This window comes from Macrobrachium rosenbergii, chromosome 28, assembly GCF_040412425.1.
Source record: "Macrobrachium rosenbergii isolate ZJJX-2024 chromosome 28, ASM4041242v1, whole genome shotgun sequence".
NCBI lineage: Eukaryota > Metazoa > Arthropoda > Malacostraca > Decapoda > Palaemonidae > Macrobrachium > Macrobrachium rosenbergii.
The window spans coordinates 33,132,955-33,155,196 of record NC_089768.1 but is presented as its reverse complement, the minus strand read 5'-3'; the positions used below and the strand labels follow the sequence as shown (position 1 = coordinate 33,155,196).

General features: G+C 35.2%; 23 non-coding genes across 23 annotated transcripts; 12 read left to right on the top strand and 11 right to left on the bottom strand.

The window, feature by feature from the left end:
• Positions 1 to 1,029: 1,029 nt before the first annotated feature.
• TRNAG-UCC (transfer RNA glycine (anticodon UCC)) lies at positions 1,030 to 1,101 on the bottom strand. Its single transcript has one exon. It is a non-coding gene; the product is annotated as a tRNA-Gly (tRNA).
• Positions 1,102 to 1,621: 520 nt separating this feature from the next.
• Positions 1,622 to 1,693, top strand: TRNAG-UCC (transfer RNA glycine (anticodon UCC)). Its single transcript has one exon. It is a non-coding gene; the product is annotated as a tRNA-Gly (tRNA).
• A 1,365-nt stretch (positions 1,694 to 3,058) lies between these two features.
• TRNAG-UCC (transfer RNA glycine (anticodon UCC)) lies at positions 3,059 to 3,130 on the top strand. Its single transcript has one exon. It is a non-coding gene; the product is annotated as a tRNA-Gly (tRNA).
• A 2,808-nt stretch (positions 3,131 to 5,938) lies between these two features.
• On the bottom strand, positions 5,939 to 6,010 carry TRNAG-UCC (transfer RNA glycine (anticodon UCC)). The gene has a single exon. It is a non-coding gene; the product is annotated as a tRNA-Gly (tRNA).
• Positions 6,011 to 6,553: 543 nt separating this feature from the next.
• On the top strand, positions 6,554 to 6,625 carry TRNAG-UCC (transfer RNA glycine (anticodon UCC)). Its single transcript has one exon. It is a non-coding gene; the product is annotated as a tRNA-Gly (tRNA).
• A 1,187-nt stretch (positions 6,626 to 7,812) lies between these two features.
• On the bottom strand, positions 7,813 to 7,884 carry TRNAG-UCC (transfer RNA glycine (anticodon UCC)). Its single transcript has one exon. It is a non-coding gene; the product is annotated as a tRNA-Gly (tRNA).
• Positions 7,885 to 8,586: 702 nt separating this feature from the next.
• On the top strand, positions 8,587 to 8,658 carry TRNAG-UCC (transfer RNA glycine (anticodon UCC)). The gene has a single exon. It is a non-coding gene; the product is annotated as a tRNA-Gly (tRNA).
• Positions 8,659 to 9,641: 983 nt separating this feature from the next.
• Positions 9,642 to 9,713, bottom strand: TRNAG-UCC (transfer RNA glycine (anticodon UCC)). The gene has a single exon. It is a non-coding gene; the product is annotated as a tRNA-Gly (tRNA).
• A 566-nt stretch (positions 9,714 to 10,279) lies between these two features.
• Positions 10,280 to 10,351, top strand: TRNAG-UCC (transfer RNA glycine (anticodon UCC)). Its single transcript has one exon. It is a non-coding gene; the product is annotated as a tRNA-Gly (tRNA).
• Positions 10,352 to 11,204: 853 nt separating this feature from the next.
• Positions 11,205 to 11,276, bottom strand: TRNAG-UCC (transfer RNA glycine (anticodon UCC)). Its single transcript has one exon. It is a non-coding gene; the product is annotated as a tRNA-Gly (tRNA).
• Positions 11,277 to 11,857: 581 nt separating this feature from the next.
• On the top strand, positions 11,858 to 11,929 carry TRNAG-UCC (transfer RNA glycine (anticodon UCC)). The gene has a single exon. It is a non-coding gene; the product is annotated as a tRNA-Gly (tRNA).
• A 663-nt stretch (positions 11,930 to 12,592) lies between these two features.
• On the bottom strand, positions 12,593 to 12,664 carry TRNAG-UCC (transfer RNA glycine (anticodon UCC)). The gene has a single exon. It is a non-coding gene; the product is annotated as a tRNA-Gly (tRNA).
• Positions 12,665 to 13,228: 564 nt separating this feature from the next.
• On the top strand, positions 13,229 to 13,300 carry TRNAG-UCC (transfer RNA glycine (anticodon UCC)). Its single transcript has one exon. It is a non-coding gene; the product is annotated as a tRNA-Gly (tRNA).
• An 812-nt stretch (positions 13,301 to 14,112) lies between these two features.
• Positions 14,113 to 14,184, bottom strand: TRNAG-UCC (transfer RNA glycine (anticodon UCC)). The gene has a single exon. It is a non-coding gene; the product is annotated as a tRNA-Gly (tRNA).
• A 562-nt stretch (positions 14,185 to 14,746) lies between these two features.
• On the top strand, positions 14,747 to 14,818 carry TRNAG-UCC (transfer RNA glycine (anticodon UCC)). The gene has a single exon. It is a non-coding gene; the product is annotated as a tRNA-Gly (tRNA).
• Positions 14,819 to 15,819: 1,001 nt separating this feature from the next.
• On the bottom strand, positions 15,820 to 15,891 carry TRNAG-UCC (transfer RNA glycine (anticodon UCC)). The gene has a single exon. It is a non-coding gene; the product is annotated as a tRNA-Gly (tRNA).
• A 562-nt stretch (positions 15,892 to 16,453) lies between these two features.
• TRNAG-UCC (transfer RNA glycine (anticodon UCC)) lies at positions 16,454 to 16,525 on the top strand. The gene has a single exon. It is a non-coding gene; the product is annotated as a tRNA-Gly (tRNA).
• Positions 16,526 to 17,569: 1,044 nt separating this feature from the next.
• TRNAG-UCC (transfer RNA glycine (anticodon UCC)) lies at positions 17,570 to 17,641 on the bottom strand. Its single transcript has one exon. It is a non-coding gene; the product is annotated as a tRNA-Gly (tRNA).
• A 598-nt stretch (positions 17,642 to 18,239) lies between these two features.
• On the top strand, positions 18,240 to 18,311 carry TRNAG-UCC (transfer RNA glycine (anticodon UCC)). The gene has a single exon. It is a non-coding gene; the product is annotated as a tRNA-Gly (tRNA).
• Positions 18,312 to 19,008: 697 nt separating this feature from the next.
• On the bottom strand, positions 19,009 to 19,080 carry TRNAG-UCC (transfer RNA glycine (anticodon UCC)). The gene has a single exon. It is a non-coding gene; the product is annotated as a tRNA-Gly (tRNA).
• Positions 19,081 to 19,637: 557 nt separating this feature from the next.
• TRNAG-UCC (transfer RNA glycine (anticodon UCC)) lies at positions 19,638 to 19,709 on the top strand. The gene has a single exon. It is a non-coding gene; the product is annotated as a tRNA-Gly (tRNA).
• Positions 19,710 to 20,748: 1,039 nt separating this feature from the next.
• Positions 20,749 to 20,820, bottom strand: TRNAG-UCC (transfer RNA glycine (anticodon UCC)). Its single transcript has one exon. It is a non-coding gene; the product is annotated as a tRNA-Gly (tRNA).
• A 566-nt stretch (positions 20,821 to 21,386) lies between these two features.
• TRNAG-UCC (transfer RNA glycine (anticodon UCC)) lies at positions 21,387 to 21,458 on the top strand. Its single transcript has one exon. It is a non-coding gene; the product is annotated as a tRNA-Gly (tRNA).
• Positions 21,459 to 22,242: the final 784 nt, after the last annotated feature.

The following is a 22,242-nucleotide window of genomic DNA, read 5'->3' as shown; positions in this document are numbered from 1 at the left end:
ACAAAGGCAGCAAGTTATCTATACAGAGTTACCAACTTTGATGAATGAAATCAAAATTGCTGTGAAGTATGTTCAGTCCTCTGAAGTACTGCGCCAACCCTTGCTGATGAAACATCTTCAAAAGTTAAATGACAGCGATTACCATTCGTTATTTTGTGTTAACAGTACTCCCTGAAACATTGAGATTTACTTTGATTCTGATACCAGTCTGTTCTGCTTTTCTCTCCCTGCAGTATCTCAGTTTTGATGAAATATTCCGGAGATGGCACAGGGTACCTTTTGAGTATTGTTCATTAGCTGGAAAACTGAAGTTTCTCAGAATTCATGTTAATAATTGTTATTTCCTGCAAAGATTTCCTATAGAATTGAGATGTATTTTTATTCTCTCTCTCTCTCTCTCTCTCTCTCTCTCTCTCTCTCTCTCTCTCTCTCTCTCTCTATCTCTCTTCTTTGGGTATGAATGTCAAAAGAAATATCAGTTTCATCATTCGCTTTAGCCTATAGCTATAACTGTGATGTTAAACAACTTTTATTCCTTTCCAAATGTGTTGTTTCTGTCTAGACTATGCTGAAAGTAGAGGGAGTGTCCACCATTTGTTAGGATAGTTTTATCTCACAGGATATAACAAAAGACTGCAAGGCAACTTTCAGAAAAAGTAAAAGGGCTAAATTTTTAAAATTATGAGTGGCAGTTACAATTCAAGGGTTTAAAAAAAGGGGAGAGAGAGAGAGAGAGGGTGTTGGGTGTTTGACTGGAAATGAGTCAAAATGCATCTTGATGTCATATCAGACCTACAGAAAATAATGTGGCTATACTTAGATATATTTAGTTTGTTATTAGATTTCTGGATACTCAGAGAAAGATATCTGTTTGATTCATTTTCGATATTGTGTTAGCGTACGCCTAACTTTCCAATTGCAACTTCAGTTTTCCCATTTTCATGGGAATATTGAAATTTCACTTGCAGTCTACATCGTTATTAAACAACCATTCCAGAGAGTTTGCATGTGGAATTTAAATTGGAATTTTGCGATGGGCGGGAATCGAACCCGGGTCAACTGCTTGGAAGGCAGCTATGCTAACCACTATACCACCATCGCTTGATCATGATGTATTAACAAACCTTTTAAAACATTCATGTGTGAAGGAAAATTTTATGACAAAGTTTGGAACTTGGGGAGGTTGAGGGCGTCAGAATTAAAAATAAATGTTATCGCTTAAAAAGTATTTAATCAGAGACTACAGCAAGAAGAGAAACATTCAAAGTCGAACTTCGTTATATGGTCGAAAGATAACGAAGAGAGGATCAACATTTTGAAGTAGTAAATTGTTTGGCATCATTTAGTTTAACAATGACCCAGCTTTTTTTTACTGTACTTTTGTTTTTGGCTATTTTGGATTGCTGACTCATGGTGATCATCGACACAGTCTGATAAAATGCAGTTTTCACTTAATACTTGAGATAAATCTCAATTGACACACAAGGAGCATAAACGGAGAATAGTTTCCATTCTAAATAGCCTTTTTTGCGATTAAGATCTCCCCAAATTATCGTAAATGTCTTAAAATCTTTCTTCATACTTGCATGTCATAAAAGGTTTGTTAACATTCCTTAATGAAGCGATGGTGGTATAGTGGTTAGCATAGCTGCCTTCCAAGCAGTTGACCCGGGTTCGATTCCCGGCCATCGCAAACTTTCCATTTAGATATCGGGTGCAACCAAGAATGGGTTTTGTTCAACAGGTATGTTAGTCAAAGTTTGTGAAAGTTAAACAGTTGACAAGAGAATGCACTCTCTCTGGCTTCTTCAACAAAGGCAGCAGTAATCTTTCCAGAGTCACCAACTTTAATGAATGAAAACAAAATTCCTGTGAAGTATGTTTAATCTTCCGAAGTATTGCGCCAACCCTTGCTGATGAAACATATATAAAACTTAAACGACAGCGATTACCATTAGTTATTTTGTGTTAACAGTACTCTGTGAATCATTGATATTTAATTTGATTCTGATTCCAGTCTGTTCTGCTTTTTCTCTCTCTGCAATATCTCAGATTTGATGAAATATTGCGGAGATGGTACACGGTACCTTTTGAGTATTGTTCATTAGCCGGATAATTCAAGTTTCTCAGAATTCATTTTAATAATTGCTATTTCCTGTAAAGATTTCCTATAGAACTGAGACGTATTTTGATTATCTCTCTCTCTCTCTCTCTCTCTCTCTCTCTCTCTCTCTCTCTCTCTCTTTAGGTATTAATGTCAAAAGAAATATCTTTGCCTCATCATTCGCTTTAGCCTGTAGCTATAACGGTGATGTTGAACAACTTTTAATCCTTTCCAAATGTAGTGTTTCAGATCCAGACTATGCTAAAACTGGAGCGATTGTCCACCACTTGTTAGAATAGTTTTATCTCAGAGGATATAACACAAGACTGCAAGGCAAAGGTATTCTCTTTTCAAATGAATGTTTCACTATGGAATTTGCTGAATACTTTTAAAGTCAGGAGTTCAGGAAAAGTGAAAGGGGTAGATTTTTAAAACTGTGGGTGGCAACTACAATTGAAGAGTTTAAAAAAAGTAAGTAGAGAGAGAGAGAGAGAGAGAGAGAGAGAGAGAGAGAGAGAGAGAGAGAGAGAGAGAGAGAGAGAGAGGGAGGGTGTTGGGTGTTTGACTGGAAATGAGTCAAAGTGCATCTTGATGTCATATCAGACCTACAGAAAATAATGTGGCTATACCTAGATATATATAGTTGGTTATTAGATTTCTGGATACTCAGAGAAAGATATCTGTTTGATTCATTTTCGATATTGTGTTAGCTTGCGCCTAACTTTCCAATTGCACCTTCAGTATTCCAATTTTCATGGGAATATTGAAATTTCAGTTATAGGCTACATTGTTATTAAACAACCATTCCAGAGAGTTTGCATTTGGTATTTAAATGGAAATTTTGCTGTACTCTCTGATCAAATATTTTTGAAATGATAACTTCTACTTTAATTCTGATGCCCTCGATCTCCCCAAGTTGCAAACTTTGTCATAAAATCTTTCTTCACACTTTAAGCGATGGTGGTATAGTGGTTAGCATAGCTGCCTTCCAAGCAGTTGACCCGGGTTCGATTCCCGGCCATCGCAAAATTTCCATTTAAATACCACATGCAAACGCTGCGGAATGGTTGTCTAATAACAATGTAGCCTGCAACTGAAGTTGCAATTGGAAAGTTAGTCACGCACTAACACAATATCGACAATGAATCGGATTTCTTTCTCGGTATATCCAGAAATCTAATAACCAACAATATCTAGTTATAGCCTCATTATTTTCTGTAGGTCTGAAATGGCGTCAAGATATGTTTGGACTCATTTCCAGTCGAACACCTTCCACCTCTCTCTCTCTGGTCAAACCCCTCAATTGTAGCTGCTACTCACAATTTTAAAAACCTACCACTTTCACTTTTCCTGAATTCCTAACTTTAAAAGCATTCAGCAAATTCCATAGTAAAACATTCATTTCAAAAGAGAATATCTTTGTCTTGCAGTCTTGTGTTAAATCCTGTGAGATAAAACTATTCTAACAAAGGATAGAGACTCCCTGCTAGTTTTACCACAGTCTAGATTCTATATAGAAACACTACATTTAGAAAGGAATAAAAGTTGTTCAACATTACAGCTACATCTATAGAATAAAACGAATGAAGCTCAGTCAATTCTTTGGACATTCATGCACAAAGGAGAGAGAGAGAGAGAGAGAGAGAGAGACAGAGAGAGAATACTCTCAGTGCTACAGGAAATCTTTATAAGGAATAACAATTAATAAAATGAATTCTGAGAGTTTATTCAGTGAATGAACAATACTCAAAAGGTACCTTGTGCCTTCTCAGGAACAGTTCATCAGCACTGAGATATTGCATGGAGAGAGATAGTAGAACAGACTGGAATCAGAATCAAATTGAATATCAATGATTCATAAATACTGTTAACACAAAATAATAAATAGTAGTCAAATATTAATCTCTGTCATTTAAGTTTTGGAGAATTTTCATCAACAAGGTTGGCATAATTCTTCGGAGGATGAAACACTTCACAGTAATTGTTTTCATAAATCAAACTTGGTGGCACTGGATAGATTACTGTTACCTTTGTTGAGGAAGCCATAGAGAATGCAATCTCTTGGCAACTGTTTAACACGGACAGATTCTGATAAGAATACCTGTCGAACAAAAACCCCTTTCTGGTTGCACCTGATATTTATATGGAAAGATTGCGATGGCCGGGAATCGAACCCGGGTCAACTGCTTGGAAGGCAGCTATGATCAACTTAGGCGTTAACAAACCTTTTATGGTGGTATTTAGAGACATTTAGGGTGTGGCTAAGGAAGATTTTACGATCTCAACTGCAAAAAAGTTTATATAGAATGTCCATTATTTTATCTTTATGTTTCAAGTACATTATTTGAGATATATTCCAAAAATTATGCAAAAGAATTTGAAAACTGCCTTTATCAAAGACTGTGTTGATCATCATCACGAGTCATCAATTCATAAACAAAAATACAATGAAAAAACATGGTCATTGTTAAACTAAATGATGGACAATTTACCACTTCAAAATGTTGTTTAGTCTCTGATCAAAATAACACTTTCACTGAGTACCTGTTGAACTTTGTCATAAACTCTTTCTTCAATATGTTTTCCAGGTTTGTTAATAAAATGATCAAATGGTGGTATAGTGGTTAGCAACTAGAAGCAGTTAGATTCCCGGCCATCACAAAATTCCATTTAAATAACAGCAAATACGGAATAGTTGTTTAATAACAATTGTACAAACTGAAATTTCAATATTTTGAAAATCTGTGCAATCCAGATATCTGAAAATTTCTTTCTCTGTGTATTTAGGAGAATCTAAAGCCAACTATATCTAGGTATAGCCACATTATTTTCTGTTGGTCTGATGTGGCATCAACATGCATTTTGACTCATTTCCAGTCAAACACCCAACACCCTCTCTATCTCTTTCTCTCCACTTTTTTTTAAACCCTTCAATTGTAGCTGCCACTCATAATTTTAAAAATCTACCCCTTTCACTTTTTCTGAACTCCTAACTTTAAAAGTATTCAGCAAATTCCATAGTGAAACATTCATCTGAAAAGAGAATACCTTTGCCTTGCGGCCTTGTGTTATATCCTGTGAGATAAAACTATTCTGACAAATGGTGGACACTCCCGCTAGTTTTACCACAGTCTAGATAGAAACACTACATTTAGAAAGGAATAAATGTTGTTCAACATTGCAGCTATATCTACAGAATAAAACAAATGAAGCTCAGTCAATTCTTTAGACATTCATGCACAAAGAAGAGAGAGAGAGAGAGAGAGAGAGAGAGAGAGAGAGAGAGAGAGAGAGAGAGAGAGAGAGAGAGAGAGAGAGAGAGAGAGTCAAAATACTCTCAGTGCTACAGGAAATCTTTGTAAGAAATAACAATTAATAAAATGAATTCTGAGAAAGTTTAGTTATTCAGTGAATGAACAATACTCAAAAGGTACCTTGTGCCTTCTCAGGAACAGTTCATCAACGCTGAGATATTGCATGTGAGAGAGATAGTAGAACAGACTGTAATAAGAATAAAATTGAATATCAATGATTCACGAGTAATGTTAACACAAAATAACAAATGGAAATCAAATAGTAATTGCTGTCATTTAAGTTTTGAAGATTTTTCATCAGCAAGGGTTGGCACAATACTTCGGAGGATGAAACATACTTCACAATAACTGTTTTTATAAATCAAACTTGGTGGCGCTGGATAGATTACTGTTACCTTTGTTGAGGAAGCCGTAGAGAATGCAATCTCTTGGCAACTGTTTAACACGGACAGATTCTGATTAGAATACCTGTCGAACAAAACCCACTTTCTGGTTGCACCTGATATTTAAATGGAAAGATTGCGATGGCCGGGAATCGAACCCGGGTCAACTGCTTGGAAGGCAGCTATGCTAACCACTATACCACCATCGCTTACTTAAGCTATGTTAACAAACCTTTTATGGCATGCAAGTGTGAAGAAGGAATTTAGACATTTAAGGGTGTGGCTAAGGAAGATTTTACGATCTCAACTGCAAAAAGTTTATATAGAATGTCCATTATTTTATCTTTAGGTTTCATGTACATTATTTGAGATATATTCCAAAAATGATGCAAAAGAATTAAGTGAAAACTGCTCTTTATCAAAGACTGTGTTGATCATCATCATGAGTCATCAATTCAAAATAGCCATAAAAAATACATTAAAAAAAACATGGTCATTGTTAAACTAAGTGATGCCAAACAATTTACCACTTCAAAATGATGATCCCTTTATTTGTTACCTTACGACCATATAATGAATTCGACTGTGAATAATATCTTCTCTTCACGCTGTAGTCTCTGATAAATATTTTTTAAAGCGATAACATTTACTTTCATTTTGATGCCCTCGATCTCCCTAAGTTACAAACTTTGTCATAAAATCTTTCTTCACACTTTGATGTTTTAAAAGGTTTGTAAATACATCATGATCAAGCGATGGTGGTATAGTGGTTAGCATAGCTGCCTTCCAAGCAGTTGACCCGGGTTCGATTCCCGGCCATCGCAAAATTTCATTTAAATACCACATGCAAACTCTGCGGAATGGTTCTTTAATATCAATGTTAGCTTGGAACTGATATTTCAATATTCCCATGAAAATGGAAATACTGAAGTTGCAACTGGAAAGTTAGTGACGCACTAACACAACATCGAAAATAAATCAGATTTCTTTCTCTGTATATCCAGATATCTAATAACCAAGAAAATCTAGGTATAGCCACATTATTTTCTGTAGGTCTGGTATGGCATCAAGATATATTTTGACTCATTTCCAGTCAAACACCCCCACCTCTCTCTCTCTCTCTCTCTCTCTCTCTCTCTCTCTCTTCTTCTCTCTCTCTCTCTCTTCCTGGTCAAACCTGTCAATTGTACCTGCCACTCACAGTTTTAAAAACCTACCCCTTTCACTTTTCCTGAACAACTAGCTTTAAAAGTATCCAGCAAATTCCATAGTGAAACGTTCATTTGAAAAGAGACTATCTCTGCCTTGCAGTCTTGTGTTACATCCTGTGAGATAAAACTATTCTAACAAATGATGGAGACTCCCGCTAGTTTTACCACAGTCTAGATAGAAACGAATGATGAAGCTCAGTCAATTCTTTGGACATTCATGCACAAAGATGAGAGAGAGAGAGAGAGAGAGAGAGAGAGAGAGAGAGAGAGAGAGAGAGAGAGAGAGAGAGAGAGCGTCAAAATACTCTCAGTGCTACAGGAAATCTTTGCAAGGGATAACGATTACTAAAATGAATTCTGAGAAAGTTTAGTTATTCAGTAAATGAACAAAACTCAAAAGGTACCTTGTGCCTTCTCCGGAACAGTTCATCAACGCTGAGATATTACATGGAGAGAAACAGCACAACAGACTGGAATCAGAATCAAATTGAATCTCAATGATTCATGAGTACTGTTAACACAAAATAACAAATAGTAATCAAATGTTAATCGCTGTCATTTAAGTTGAAGATTTCTCATCAGCAAGAGTTGGCACAATACTTCGGAGGATGAAACATACTTCACAGTAATTGTTTTCATAAATCAAACTTGGTGACACTGGATAGATTAGCGTTTCCTTTGTTGAGGAAGCCGTAGAGAATGCAATCTCTTGGCTACTGTTTAACATGGACAGATTCTGATTAGAATGCCTGTCGAACAAAAACCTTTTCTGGTTGCACCTGATATTTAAATGGAAAGATTGCGATGGCCGGGAATCGAACCCGGGTCAACTGCTTGGAAGGCAGCTATGCTAACCACTATACCACCATCGCTTACTTAAGCTATGTTAACAAACCTTTTATGGCATGCAAGTGTGAAGAAGGATTCCAAGACATTTAAGGGCCTAAGGGAGATTTTACGATCTCAACTTCAAAAAAAGTTTATATAGATTTATTTTACCTTTATGTTTCATGTATACTATTTGAGATATATTCCAAAAATTATGCAAAAGATTCTTATTGAGGTTCTTCATCATAAATTATCTAATGAAAATAATAAGAAAAAATAGAACAAGTGGGAAAGTTGCTATTAAGGAACGTAATAAGGAAAATAAGGCATCAAAATTAAACGAAAACGTTATCACATAAAAAATATATCATTCACAGACAATAGCACGAAGAGGCACATTCAAAGATAGTCTTATTCCAACATATGGTGTTCAGATAACAGCAAAGCCAACAAAATATCAACATTTTGAATTTGAAACTGGTTAGGCCCCATTTACCTTAATAATAGCCACTTTCCTCCTTGTCCTATTCTTCTCATCATTTATGATGAGGAATCTCATTTTCTGTGTCAATTGTCGAGATATACCTCAAATAATATACATGAAACAAAGAAAAAATAATGGACATTCTATATAAACTTTTTTGCAGTTGAGATTGTAAAATCTTCCTTAGCCACACCCTTAAATGTCTTAAAATCTTTCTTCACACTTGCATGTCATACAAGGTTTGTTAACATAGCTTAACCAAGCGATGGTGGTATAGTGGTTAGCATAGCTGCCTTCCAAGCAGTTGACCCGGGTTCGATTCCCGGCCATCGCAAAATTTCAGTTTAAATACCCCATTTAAATTATGAGGGGTTATTTAAACATATCACAATTACGAAAACATTATAACTACTAATGCTGCAACTGGAATGTTAAAAGTCATGCATTAGCACAATCTCCATCTGTAAAAGAAATTTTGTTTTCCCTTAGTATCTAGGAACCTAAAAATAAACAACTGAGCTTATTCATTCCCACATTATTTTCCGTCGAAGGCTGATATGACATAAAACCTATTTGTCTCATTCCCTGACATATTCTCTCTCTCTCTCTCTCTCTCTCTCTCTCTCTCTCTCTCTCTCTCTCTCTCTCTCTCTCTCTCTACATACACAACTTTCGAAGTTTTTAATTAAATAATGTTGAAAGATATTCCCTAGACAAAATATCTTTGTATTGCTTGCTTATATCTTGTGAGCTAATAAAAATATATCTACAAAGTGATGGAAACTCCCAACAGATTTAGCACAGTCCAGATGAGATCACTAGGTTAGGAAATTTAAAAATGGGCCATAATCACAGCTAACTCTTCAAACAATTCACAGTCATTCAACTGAGCTTTCACTTTTGACATGCGTGCCTAAGGAAGTGTGTGTGTGTGTGTGTGTGTGTGTGTGTGTGTGTGTGTGTGCGTGTGTGACACAGCATAGAGTGGAATGAAACCAAATTAGATATCATTGCAAAAGAAAATACTCTTTACAGGAAATGATAAATAATAATTACTGACAAATGACTTCTGAAAAGGTTCACTTATCAAGTGACCTGAACAACGCTCAATGGATGGAACATGCCTTCTATGGTATGGTCCATCAAATCTGTTGATAGTGGTTCGGCATCATACTCAGGGAATGAAACATGCTCCACAGTATTTGGTGTTGTTGATCCATTTGATAACTTTAGAGTTAGTGTTGCATGTGTAGTGGACTATCATCCCTGTTTAACAAAATCCATTTCTCTTTGCTCGTGATATTTAAATGGTAGTTTTGCGATGGCCGGGAATCGAACCCGGGTCAACTGCTTGGAAGGCAGCTATGCTAACCACTATACCACCATCGCTTGATCTTATCAACCTAACAAGCCTTTTAAGACATTCAAGAGTGAAGAAAGATTTTTAAGACATTCACTGTTGCGACTTTGGGAGATCAAAGGTAACGAGGAAAACAAGGCATCAAAATTAAACGAAAATGATATCACATAGAAAATATACCATTCAGAAACAATAGCACGAAGAGACTTATTCAAAGATAGTCTTGTTTCAACACAGGGTCTTCAGATAACGGCAAAGCCAAGAAATTTTCAACAATTTCAATTTGTAACTGGTTAGGCGCCACTTACTTTAATAATAGCCAATTTCCCCTTGTCTTATTTCTTCTTAAGATTGTTTTCATTTTATAATTTATGATGAAAAACCTCACTTTCTGTGTCAATAAGGATCTCTCGCATAATTTTTGAGATATATCTCAAATAAGATACATGAAATATGACGGTAAAATAATGGCCATTCTATATAAACTTTTTTACAGTTGAGATCGTAAAATCTTCCTTAGCCACACCCTTAAATGTCTTAAAATCTTCCTTCGCACTCGTATGTCATAAAAGCTTTGTTAACATAGCTTAATCAAGCGATGGTGGTATAGTGGTTAGCATAGCTGCCTTCCAAGCAGTTGACCCGGGTTCGATTCCCGGCCATCGCAAAATTTCAGTTTAAATACCCCATGCAAATTATGAGAGGTTATTTAAACATATCATAATTACGAAAACATTATAATTACTAATGTTGAAACAAGAATGATAAAAATCATGCATTAGCACAATATCCATACTGTAAAAGAAAGATTGTTTTCCCTTTGTATTTAGGAGCCGAAAAATAAACAACTCAGCTTATCAACCGTTATTCATTCCCACGTTATTTTCCTTCGAGGGCAGATTTAACATAAAACCTATTTTGGCTCATTCCGTGACATATTCTCTCTCTCTCTCCACAGAAGTTTTTAATTATATAACGTTGAAAGATATTCACGAGACAAGATAATGTCTTTGCATTGTTTGCTTATATCTTGTGAGATGATTAAAAAATATCTACGAAGTGATGGAAACTCCCAACAGCTTTAGCAGAGTTCAGATAAAATCACCAGGTTAGGAAATTTTAAAAATGGGTCATAATCAAACAATTCACAGTCATTCAACTTAGCTGTCACTTTTGACATGCCTGCCTAAGGAAGAGTGTGTGTGTGTGTGTGAGACACAACACTGGGTGGAATGAAACCAAAATAGATATCACTGCGAAAGAAAATACTCTTTAAAGGAAATGATAAATAATATATAATGGATGGAATATGCCTTCTATGGTATAGTCCATCAAATCTGATGATAGTGGTTAGGTATCATGCTCAAGGAATGAAACATGGTCCACTGTATTTGGTTTTGTTGATCAAACTCGATAACTTTAGAGTTAGTGTTGCATGCTTAGTGGATAGTGACTTTTGACTATCATCTCTGTTTAACAAAATCCCTTTCTCTTTGCTCATGGTATTTCAATGGTAGTTTTGCGATGGCCGGGAATCGAACCCGGGTCAACTGCTTGGAAGGCAGCTATGCTAACCACTATACCACCATCGCTTCATCTTATCATGTTTACAAACCTTTTAAGACATTCAAGAGTGAAGAAAGTTTTTTAAGACATTCACTGTTGCGACTTTGGAAAACAAGTCATCAAAATTTAATGAAAATGTTTTCACATAGAAAATATATTATTCACAGACAATAAAACCAAGATACATATTCAAAGATAGTCTTATTTCAGCATATGTTCTTCAGATAACAGCAAAGCCAAGAAAATATCAACATTTTGAATTTGTAACTGGTTAGGCGCCATTTAGTTTATAGTCACTTTAACCCTTGTCCTATTTTTTCTTAAGATTATTTTCATTTGATAATTTATGATGAAGAACCTCATTTACTGTGTCAATAAGAATCTTTCGCATAGTTTTTGAAATATATCTTAAATAATATACATGAAAAGTAATTTGAAATATATCTCAAATAATATACATGAAACGTAAAGATAAAATAATGGACATTCTATATAAACTATTTTCCAGTTGAGATTGTAAAATCTTCCTTAGCCACACCCTTAAATGTCTTAAAATCTTTCTTCACACTTGCATATCATAAAAGGTTTATTAACATAGCTTAACCAAGCGATGGTGGTATAGTGGTTAGCATAGCTGCCTTCCAAGCAGTTGACCCGGGTTCGATTCCCGGCCATCGCAGAATTTCAGTTTAAATATCCCATGCAAATTATGAGAGGTTATTTAAACATATCATAATTACGAAAACATTATAATTACTAATGTTGAAACAAGAACAATAAAAATCACGCATTAGCATAATACACATAAAGTAAGAGAAAGGTTGTTTTCCCTTAGTATCTAGGAACCTAAAAATAAACAACTGATCTTACCAACTGTTATTAATCCTCCATTATTTTCAGACAATTCGCGAGTCATTCAACTTAGCTGTCCCTTTTGGCATGTGTGTGTGTGTGTGTGTGTGTGTGTGTGTGTGTGTGTGTGTGTGTGTGTGTGTGTGTGTGTGTGTGTGTGTGTTTGTGACACAACACAGGATGAGAAGAAACCAAAATAGATATCATTGCAAAACAAAATACTCTTTACAGGAAATGATAAATAATAATTACTGACAAATGACTTCTGAAAAGATTTACTTATCAAGCAACCAGAACAACACTCAATGGATGGAACATGCCTTCCTGTGGTATGGTCCATCAAATCTGACGATAGTGGTTAGGCATCGTACTCAGGGAATGAAACATGCTCCAATGTTTGGTTTTATTGATCAAATTTGATAACTTTCGGCTATCATCCCTGTTCAAGAAAATCCCTTTCTCTTTGCTCGTGATATTTAAATGGTAGTTTTGCGATGGCCGGGAATCGAACCCGGGTCAACTGCTTGGAAGGCAGCAATGCTAACCACTATACCACCATCGCTTGATCTTATCATGTTAAATAAAACCTTTACGGCATTCAAGAGTGAAGAAACATTTTTAAGACATTCACTGTTGCAATATTGCGAGATAGAAGGTAATACGGAAAACAAGACATCAAAACGAAAATGCTTTCATATAGAAAATATATTATTCAGAGACAATAGCACGAAGAGACATATTCAAAGATAGCCTTATTTCAACATATGGTCTTCAGATAACAGCAAAGCCAACAAAATATCAACATTTTGAATTTGTAACTGGTTAGGCCCCATTTACTTTAATAATAGCCACTTTCATATATTTTCCTATTTTTTCTTATGATTATTTTCATTTGATAATTTATGATGAAGAACCTCACTGTCTGTGTCAATAAGAATCTTTCGCATAATTTTTGAAATATTTCTCAAATATTATATACGAAAAATAAAGCTAAAATAATGAACATTCTATGTAAACTTTTTTGCAGTCGAGATCGTAAAATCCTCCTTTACCACACCCTTAAATGTCTTAAAATCTTTCTTCACACCTGCATGTCATAAAAGGTTTGCTAACATAGCTTAACCAAGCGATGGTGGTATAGTGGTTAGCATAGCTGCCTTCCAAGCAGTTGACCCGGGTTCGATTCCCGGCCATCGCAGAATTTCAGTTTAAATACCCCATGCAAAATATGAGGGGTTATTTAAAATTCATAATTACAAGAACAATATAATTACTAATGTTGCAACTGAAATGTTAAAAGTCATGCATTAGCACAATCTCCACATTGTATGTAAACTTTTTTGCAGTCGAGATCGTAAAATCCTCCTTTACCACACCCTTAAATGTCTTAAAATCTTTCTTCACACCTGCATGTCATAAAAGGTTTGCTAACATAGCTTAACCAAGCTCAGTTGAATGACAGTGAATTGTTTGAAGAGTTAGCTGTGATTATGACCCATTTTGTTAATTGCCTAACCTGGTGTTTTTATCTGGACTGTGATAAAGGTATTGGGAGTTTCCATCACTTCTTAGATATATTTTTATCATCTCACAAGGTATAACGTAAGCTAGCAATGCAAATATATTATCTTGTCTAGTGAATATCTTTCAACATTATGTAATTAAAAACTTCTGAATTTATGTATATGAGAGAGAGAGAGAGAGAGAGAGAGAGAGAGAGAGAGAGAGAGAGAGAGAGAAATTATGTCATGGAATGAGCCAAAATAGGTTGTGTTAAATCGGGCCTCGAAAGAAAATAACGTGGGAATGAGTAAGGTTGATAAGCTGAGTTGTTTATTTTTCGGCTCCTAAATACAAAGGGAAAACAACCTTTCTCTTACAGTATGGAGATTGTGCTAATGCGCGATTTTTATTATTCATGTTTCAACATTAGTAATTATAATGTTTTCGTAATTATGATATGTTTAAATAACCCCTCATATTTTGCATGGGGTATTTAAACTGAAATTTTGCGATGGCCGGGAATCGAACCCGGGTCAACTGCTTGGAAGGCAGCTATGCTAACCACTATACCACCATCGCTTGGTTAAGCTATGTTAACAAACCTTTTATGACATGCAAGTGTGAAGAAAGATTTTAGGACATTTAAGGTTGTGACTAAAGAAGGTTCTACGATCTCAACTGCAAAAAAGTTAACATAGAATGTCCATTATTTTAGCTTTATTTTTCGTATATAATATTTGAGAAATATTTCAAAAATTATGCGAAAGATTCTTATTGATACAAAAAATGAGGTTCTTCATCATAAATTATCAAATGAAAATAATCATAAGAAAAAATAGGAAAATATGGAAAGTGGCTATTATTAAAGTAAATGGAACGTTACCAGTTACAAATTCAAAATATTGATAATTTCTCGGCTTTGCTGTTATCTGAAGATCATATGTTGAAATATGACTATCTTTGAATATGTCACTTGTTGCTATTTTCTGTGAATGATATATTTTCTATGCAATAACATTTTCATTTTGATGACTTGTTTTCCTTATTACCTTCTATCTCCCAAAGTCGCAACAGTGAATGTCTTAAAAATCTTTCTTCACTCTTGAATGTCTTAAAAGGTTTGTAAACATGATAAGATCAAGCGATGGTGGTATAGTGGTTAGCATAGCTGCCTTCCAAGCAGTTGACCCGGGTTCGATTCCCGGCCATCGCAAAACTAACATTTAAATTCCACGAGAAAAGAGAAAGGGATTTTGTTAAACAGAGATGATAGTCAAAAGTCACTATCCACTACTCATGCAACACTAACTCTAAAGTTACCAGTTTGATCAACAAAACCAAATACTGTGGACTATGTTTCATTCCCTGAGTATGATGCCGAACCACTGTCATCAGATTTGATGGACCATGCCATATAAAGCATAATCCATCCATTGAGTGTTGTTCAGGTCACTTGATAAGTGAATCTTTCCAGAGGCCATTTATCAGTAATTATTATTTATCATTTCCTGTATAGAGTATTTTCTTTTTCAGTGATATCTATTTTGGTTTCATTCCACCCTGTGTTGTGTTGCTCCGCTCTCTCTCTCTCTCTCTCTCTCTCTCTCTCTCTCTCTCTCTCTCTCTCTCTCTCTCTCTCTCTCACACTTCCTTAGTATGTCAAAAGGGACAGCTGAGTTGAATGACTCGTGAATTGTCTGAAAAGTTAGCTGTGATTATGACCCATTTTTTTATTTCCCAACCTGGTGTTTTTATCTGGACTGTGCTAAAGCTGTTGGGAGCTTCCATCACTTCTTAGAAATATTTTTATCATCTCTCAAGATATAACGTAAGCAAGCAATGCAAAGATATTACTTTGTGTAGGGAATACCTTTCATCATTATTTAATTGAAAACTTCTGAAGTCATGTATGTGGAGAGAGAGAGAGAGAGAGAGAGAGAGAGAGAGAGAGAGAGAGAATATGTCATGGAATGTGTCAAATAGGTTTTATGTCATATCAGCCCTCGACGGAAAATAATGTGGGAATGAGTAAGCTCAGTTGTTTATTTTTAGGTTCCTAGATACTAAGGGAAAATCACCTTTTTACAATGTGGAGATTGTGCTAATGCATGACTTTTAACATTTCAGTTGCAACATTAGTAATTATATTGTTCTTGTAATTATGAAGTTTAAATAACCCCTCATATTTTGCATGGGGTATTTAAACTGAAATTCTGCGATGGCCGGGAATCGAACCCGGGTCAACTGCTTGGAAGGCAGCTATGCTAACCACTATACCACCATCGCTTCATCTTATCATGTTTACAAACCTTTTAAGACATTCAAGAGTGAAGAAAGATTTTTAAGACATTCACTGTTGCGACTTTGGGAGATAGAAGGTAATAAGGAAAACAAGTCATCAAAAATGAAAATGTTATTGCATAGAAAATATATCATTCACAGAAAATAGCAACAAGAGACATATTGAAAGTTAGTCATATTTCAACATGTGGTCTTCAGATAACAGCACAGCCGAGAAATTATCAACATTTTGAATTTGTAACTGGTTACGTTCCATTTACTTTAATAATAGCCACTTTCCAAATTTTCCTATTTTTCTTATGATTATTTTCATTTGATAATTTATGATGAAGAACCTCATTTTTGTATCAATAAGAATCTTTCGCATAATTTTTTGAAATATTTCTCAAATATTATATACGAAAAATAAAGCTAAAATAATGGACATTCTATGTAAACTATTTTGCAGTTGAGATCGTAGAACCTTCTTTAGTCACAACCTTAAATGTCTTAAAATCTTTCTTCACACTTGCATGTCATAAAAGGTTTGTTAACATAGCTTAACCAAGCGATGGTGGTATAGTGGTTAGCATAGCTGCCTTCCAAGCAGTTGACCCGGGTTCGATTCCCGGCCATCGCAAAATTTCAGTTTAAATACCTCATGCAAAATATGAGGGGGTATGTAAACATATCGTAATTACGAAAACATTATAATTACTAATGTTGAAACAGGAATGATAAAAGTCAAGCATTAGCACAATCTCCATACTGTAAAAGAAAGATTGTTTTCCCTTAGTATCTAGGAACCTAAAAATAAACAACTAAGCTTATCAACTGTTATTCATCCTCACATTATTTTACGTCGAGTGCTGATATGATCCGAAAGGTATTCTGGCTCATTCCATGACATTCTCTCTCTCTCTCTCTCTCTCTCTCTCTCTCTCTCTCTCTCTCTCTCTCTCTCTCTCCAAATACATAAATTCAGAAGTTTTTAATTAATAATTTGGAAAGATGTTCACTAGACAAGATAATATCTTTGCATTGCTTGCTTATGTTATATCTTGTGAGATGATACAAATATATCTACAAAGTGACGGAAATTCCCAATACCTTTATCACAGTCCAGATAAAAACACCAGGTTCGGAAATTAACAAAATGGGTCAATCACAACTAACTCATCAAACAATTCACTGCCATTTAACTGAGCTGTCACTTTTGACATGCGTGCCTAAGGAAGTGTGTGTGTGTGTGTGTGTGTGTGTGTGTGTGTGTGTGTGTGTGTGTGTGTGTGTGTGTGTGTGTGTGTGTGTGTATGTGTAAAGGGAGCAACAAAACACAGGGTGGAATGAAAGCAAAATATATATCACTGAAAAAAATACTCTTTAGAGGAAAAGACAAATAATAATTACAGACAAATGTCTTCTGAAAAGGTTCAGTTATCAAGTGATCTGAACTACACTCAATGGATGGAATATGCCGTCTATGGCATGGTCCATCAAATCTGATGATAGTGGTTAGGCATCATACTCAGAGAATGAAACATGCTCCACTGTATTTGGTCTTGTTGAGCAAGTTTGATCACTTTAGAGTTGGTGTTGCATGCTTAGTGGATTGTTACTTTTGACTATCATTCCTGTTTAACAAAATCCCTTTCTCTTTGTTCATGTTACTTAATGGTAGGTTTGCGATGGCCGGGAATCGAACCCGGGTCAACTGCTTGGAAGGCAGCTATGCTAACCACTATACCACCATCGCTTGATCTTATCAAGTTTACAACCCTTTTAGGACATTCAAGAGTGAAGAAAGATTTTTAAGACATTCACTGTTGTAACTTTGGGAGATAGAAGGTAATAAGGAAAGCAAGGCATCAAAATTAAATGTAAATGTTTTCACACAGAAAATATATTATTCAGAGACAATAGCAGGAAGAGACATATTCACAGATAGTCTTATTTCAACATATGGTCTTCAGATAACAGCAAAGCCAACAAAATATCAACATTTTCAATTTGTAACTGGTTAGGTGCCATTTAGTTTAATAATAGCCACTTTAACCCTTGTCCTATTTCTTCTTAAGATTATTTTCATTTGATAATTTATGATGAAGAACCTCATTCTCTGTGTCAATAAGAATCTTTCGCATAATTTTTTTAAATAAATCTCAAATAATACACATGAAACGTAATTAGAAATATATCTCAAATAATATACATGAAACATAAAGATAATAATGGATATATAAACTATTTTGCAGTTGATATTGTAAAATATTCCTTAGCCACACCCTTAAATGTCTTAAAATCTTTCTTCACACTTGCATACCATAAAAGGTTTATTAACATAGCTTAACCAAGCGATGGTGGTATAGTCGTTAGCATAGCTGCCTTCCAAGCAGTTGACCCGGGTTCGATTCCCGGCCATCGCAAAATTTCAGTTTAAATACCCCATGCAATTTATGAGGGGTTATTTAAACATATCATAATTATGAAAACATTATATCTAATTTTGCAACTGGAATGTTAAAAGTCATGCATTAGCACAATATCCATACTGTAAGAGAAAGGTTGTTTTCCCTTAGTATCTAGGAACCTAAAAATAAACAACTGAGCTTACCAATTGTTATTCAACCTCACATTATTTTCAGACAATTCGCGAGTCATTCAACTGAGCTTTCCCCTTTGACATGCGTGGCTAAGGATGTGTGTGTGTGTGTGTGTGTGTGTGTGTGTGTGTGTGTGTGTGTGTGTGTGTGTGTGTGTGTGTGACGCAACACAGGGTGGAATAGAAAGCATAATAGATATCACTGAAAAAGAAAATACTCTACACAGGAAATGATAAATGATAACTACTGACAAATGACTTCTGAAAAGGTTCACCTATCAAGTGACTTGAACAATACTCAATGGATGAAATATACCTTCTATGGTATGGTCCAACAAATCTGATGATAGTCGTTAGGCATCATGCTCATGGAATGAAACATGGTCCAGTGTTTAGTTTTATTGATCAAATTTGATAACTTTAGAGTTAGTGTTGCATGTGTAGTGGATAGTGACTTTTGACTATCATCCCTTTTTAACAAAATCCCCTTCTCTTTGCTCGTGATATTTAAATGGTAGTTTTGCGATGGCCGGGAATCGAACCCGGGTCAACTGCTTGGAAGGCAGCTATGCTAACCACTATACCACCATCGCTTCATCTTATCATGTTAACAAACCTTTACGACATTCAAGAATGAAGAAACATTTTTAAGACATTCACTGTTGCAATATTGCGAGATAGAAGGTAATAAGGAAAACAAGACATCAAAACGAAAATGCTTTCACACAGAAAATATATTATTCAGAGAAAATAGCACGAAGAGACATATTCAACAATAGTCATATTTCCACATATGGTCTTCAGATAACAGCAAAGCCAAGAAAATATCAACATTTTGAATTTCTAACTGGTTAGGCGCCATTTACTTTAAAAGGCACTTTAATCCTTTTCCTATTTTTTTTATGATTATTTTCATTTGATAATTTATGATGAAGAACCTCATTTTTTGTGTCAATAAGGATCTTTCGCATAGTTTTTGAAATATTTCTCAAATAATATACATAAAACATGAAGGTAAAATAATGAACATTTTATATAATCTTTTTAGCAGTTGAGATCGTAAACCCTTCTTTAGTCATACCCTTAAATGTCGTAAAATCTTTCTTCACACTTGCATGTCATAAAAGGTTTGTTAACATAGCTTAACCAAGCGATGGTGGTATAGTGGTTAGCATAGCTGCCTTCCAAGCAGTTGACCCGGGTTCGATTCCCGGCCATCGCAGAATTTCAGTTTAAATACCCCCATGCAAAATATGAAGGGTTACAGTATTTAAACATCATAATTAAAAGAACATTATAATTACTAATGTTGCAACTGGAATGTTAAAAGTCATGCATTAGCACAATCTCCACACTTAAAGGGTGTTTTTCTTTAGTATCTAGGAACCTAAAAATAAGAACTTAAAAATAAACAACTGAGCTTATTCATTCCCACCTATTTGACTCATTCCATGACATTTTCTCTCTCTCTCTCTCTCTCTCTCTCTCTCTCTCTCTCTCTCTCTCTCTCTCTCTCTCTCTCTCTCTCCACATACATAACTTCAGAAGACTTTAAATAATGTTGAAAGATATTCCCTAGACAAAGTAATATCTTTGCATTGCTTGCTTACGCTATATCTTGTGAGATGATAAAAATATATCTAAGAAGTGATGGAAACTCCCAACAGCTTTACCACAGTCCAAATAAAAACACCAGGTTAGGAAATAAAAAAAAAAAATGGGTCATAATCACAACTAACTTTTCAGACAATTCACGAGTCATTCAACTCAGCTGACACTTTTGACATACGTGCCTAAGGAAGGAAGTAAGTGTGTGTGTGTGTGTGTGTGTGTGTGTGTGTGTGTGTGTGTGTGTGTGTGTGTGTGTGTGTGTGTGTGTGTGTGTGTGTGTGTAGGGGAGCAACAAAACACAGGGTGGAATGAAATCAAAATAGATATCACTGCAAAAGAAAATAATCTTTACAAGAAATGATAAATAATAATTGCTAACAAATGACTTCTGAGAAGGTTCACTTATCAAGTGACCTCAACAGCACTCAATGGATGGAATATGCCTTTTATGGCATGGTCCATTCAAATCTGATGATAGTCGTTAGGCATCATACTCAGGGAATGAAACATGCTCCACCGTATTTTGTTTTGTTGACCAAATTTGATCACTTTAGAGAGTTAGTGTTGCATGTAGTGGATAGTGACATTTGACTATCACCCTTGTTTAACAAAATCCCTTTCTGTTTGTTCTTGATATTTAATGGTAGTTTTGCGATGGCCGGGAATCGAACCCGGGTCAACTGCTTGGAAGGCAGCTATGCTAACCACTATACCACCATCGCTTGATCTTATCATGTTTACAACCCTTTTAAGACATTCAAGAGTGAAGAAAGATTTTTGAGACATTTACTGTTGCGACTTTGGAAGATCAAAGGTAACAAGGAAAACAAGGCATCAAAATTAAACGAAAATGTTTTCACAAAAAAAACATATTATTCAGAGACAATAGCATGAAGAGACATATTCAAAGATAGCCTTATTTCAACATATGGTCTTCAGATAACAGCAAAGCCAACAAAATATCAACATTTTGAATTTGAAACTGGTTAGGCGCCATTTACTTTAATAATAGCCACTTTCCATATTTTCCTATTTTTTCTTAAGATTATTTTCATATGATAATTTATGATGAAGAACCTCATTTTCTGTGTCAATAAGAATCTTTCGCATAATTTTTGAAATATTTCTCAAATATTATATACGAAAAATAAAGCTAAAATAATGGACATTCTATGTAAACTTTTTGCAGTCGAGATCGTAAAATCCACCTTTACCACACGCTTAAATGTCTTAAAATCTTTCTTCACACTTGCATGCCATAAAAGGTTTGTTAACATAGCTTAACCAAGCGATGGTGGTATAGTGGTTAGCATAGCTGCCTTCCAAGCAGTTGACCCGGGTTCGATTCCCGGCCATCGCAGAATTTCAGTTTAAATACCAATGCAAAATGTGAGGGGGTATTTAAACATATCATAATTACGAAAACATTATAATTACTAATATTGCAACTGAAACATTAAAACTCATGCGTTAACACAATATCAATACTGTAAGAGAAAGGTTGTTTTCCCCGAGTATCTAGGAACCTAAAAATAAACAACTGGACTTATTCATTCCCACACCATTGTCCGTTGAGGGTTGATATGACACAAAACCTATTTGACTCATTCCATGACATATTTTCTCTCTCTCTCTCTCTCTCTCTCTCTCTCTCTCTCTCTCTCTCTCTCTCTCTCTCTCTCTCTCTCTCTCTATCCACATACATAGCCTAACTTCAGAAGTTTTTAATTAAATAATGTTGAAAGATATTCCCTGGACAAAGTAATATCTTTACATTGCTTGCTTATGTTATATCTTCTGAGATGATAAAAATATATCCAAGAAGTTATGAAAACTCCCAACAGGTTTAGCACAGTCCAGATAAAAACACCACGTTGGGAATTAAAAAAAATGGATCATAATCACAGCTAACTTTTCAGACAATTCACGAGTCATTCAACTGAGCTGTCACTTTTGAAATTCGTGCCTAAGGTAGTGTGTGTGTGTGTGTGTGTGTGTGTGTGTGTGTGTGTGTGTGTGTGTGTGTGTGTGTGTGTGTGTGTGTGTGTGTGTGTGTGTGTGTGACCCAACACAGGGAGGAATGAAACCAAAATAAATATCACTGCAAAAGAAAATACTCTTTACAGGAAAAGATAAATAATAAT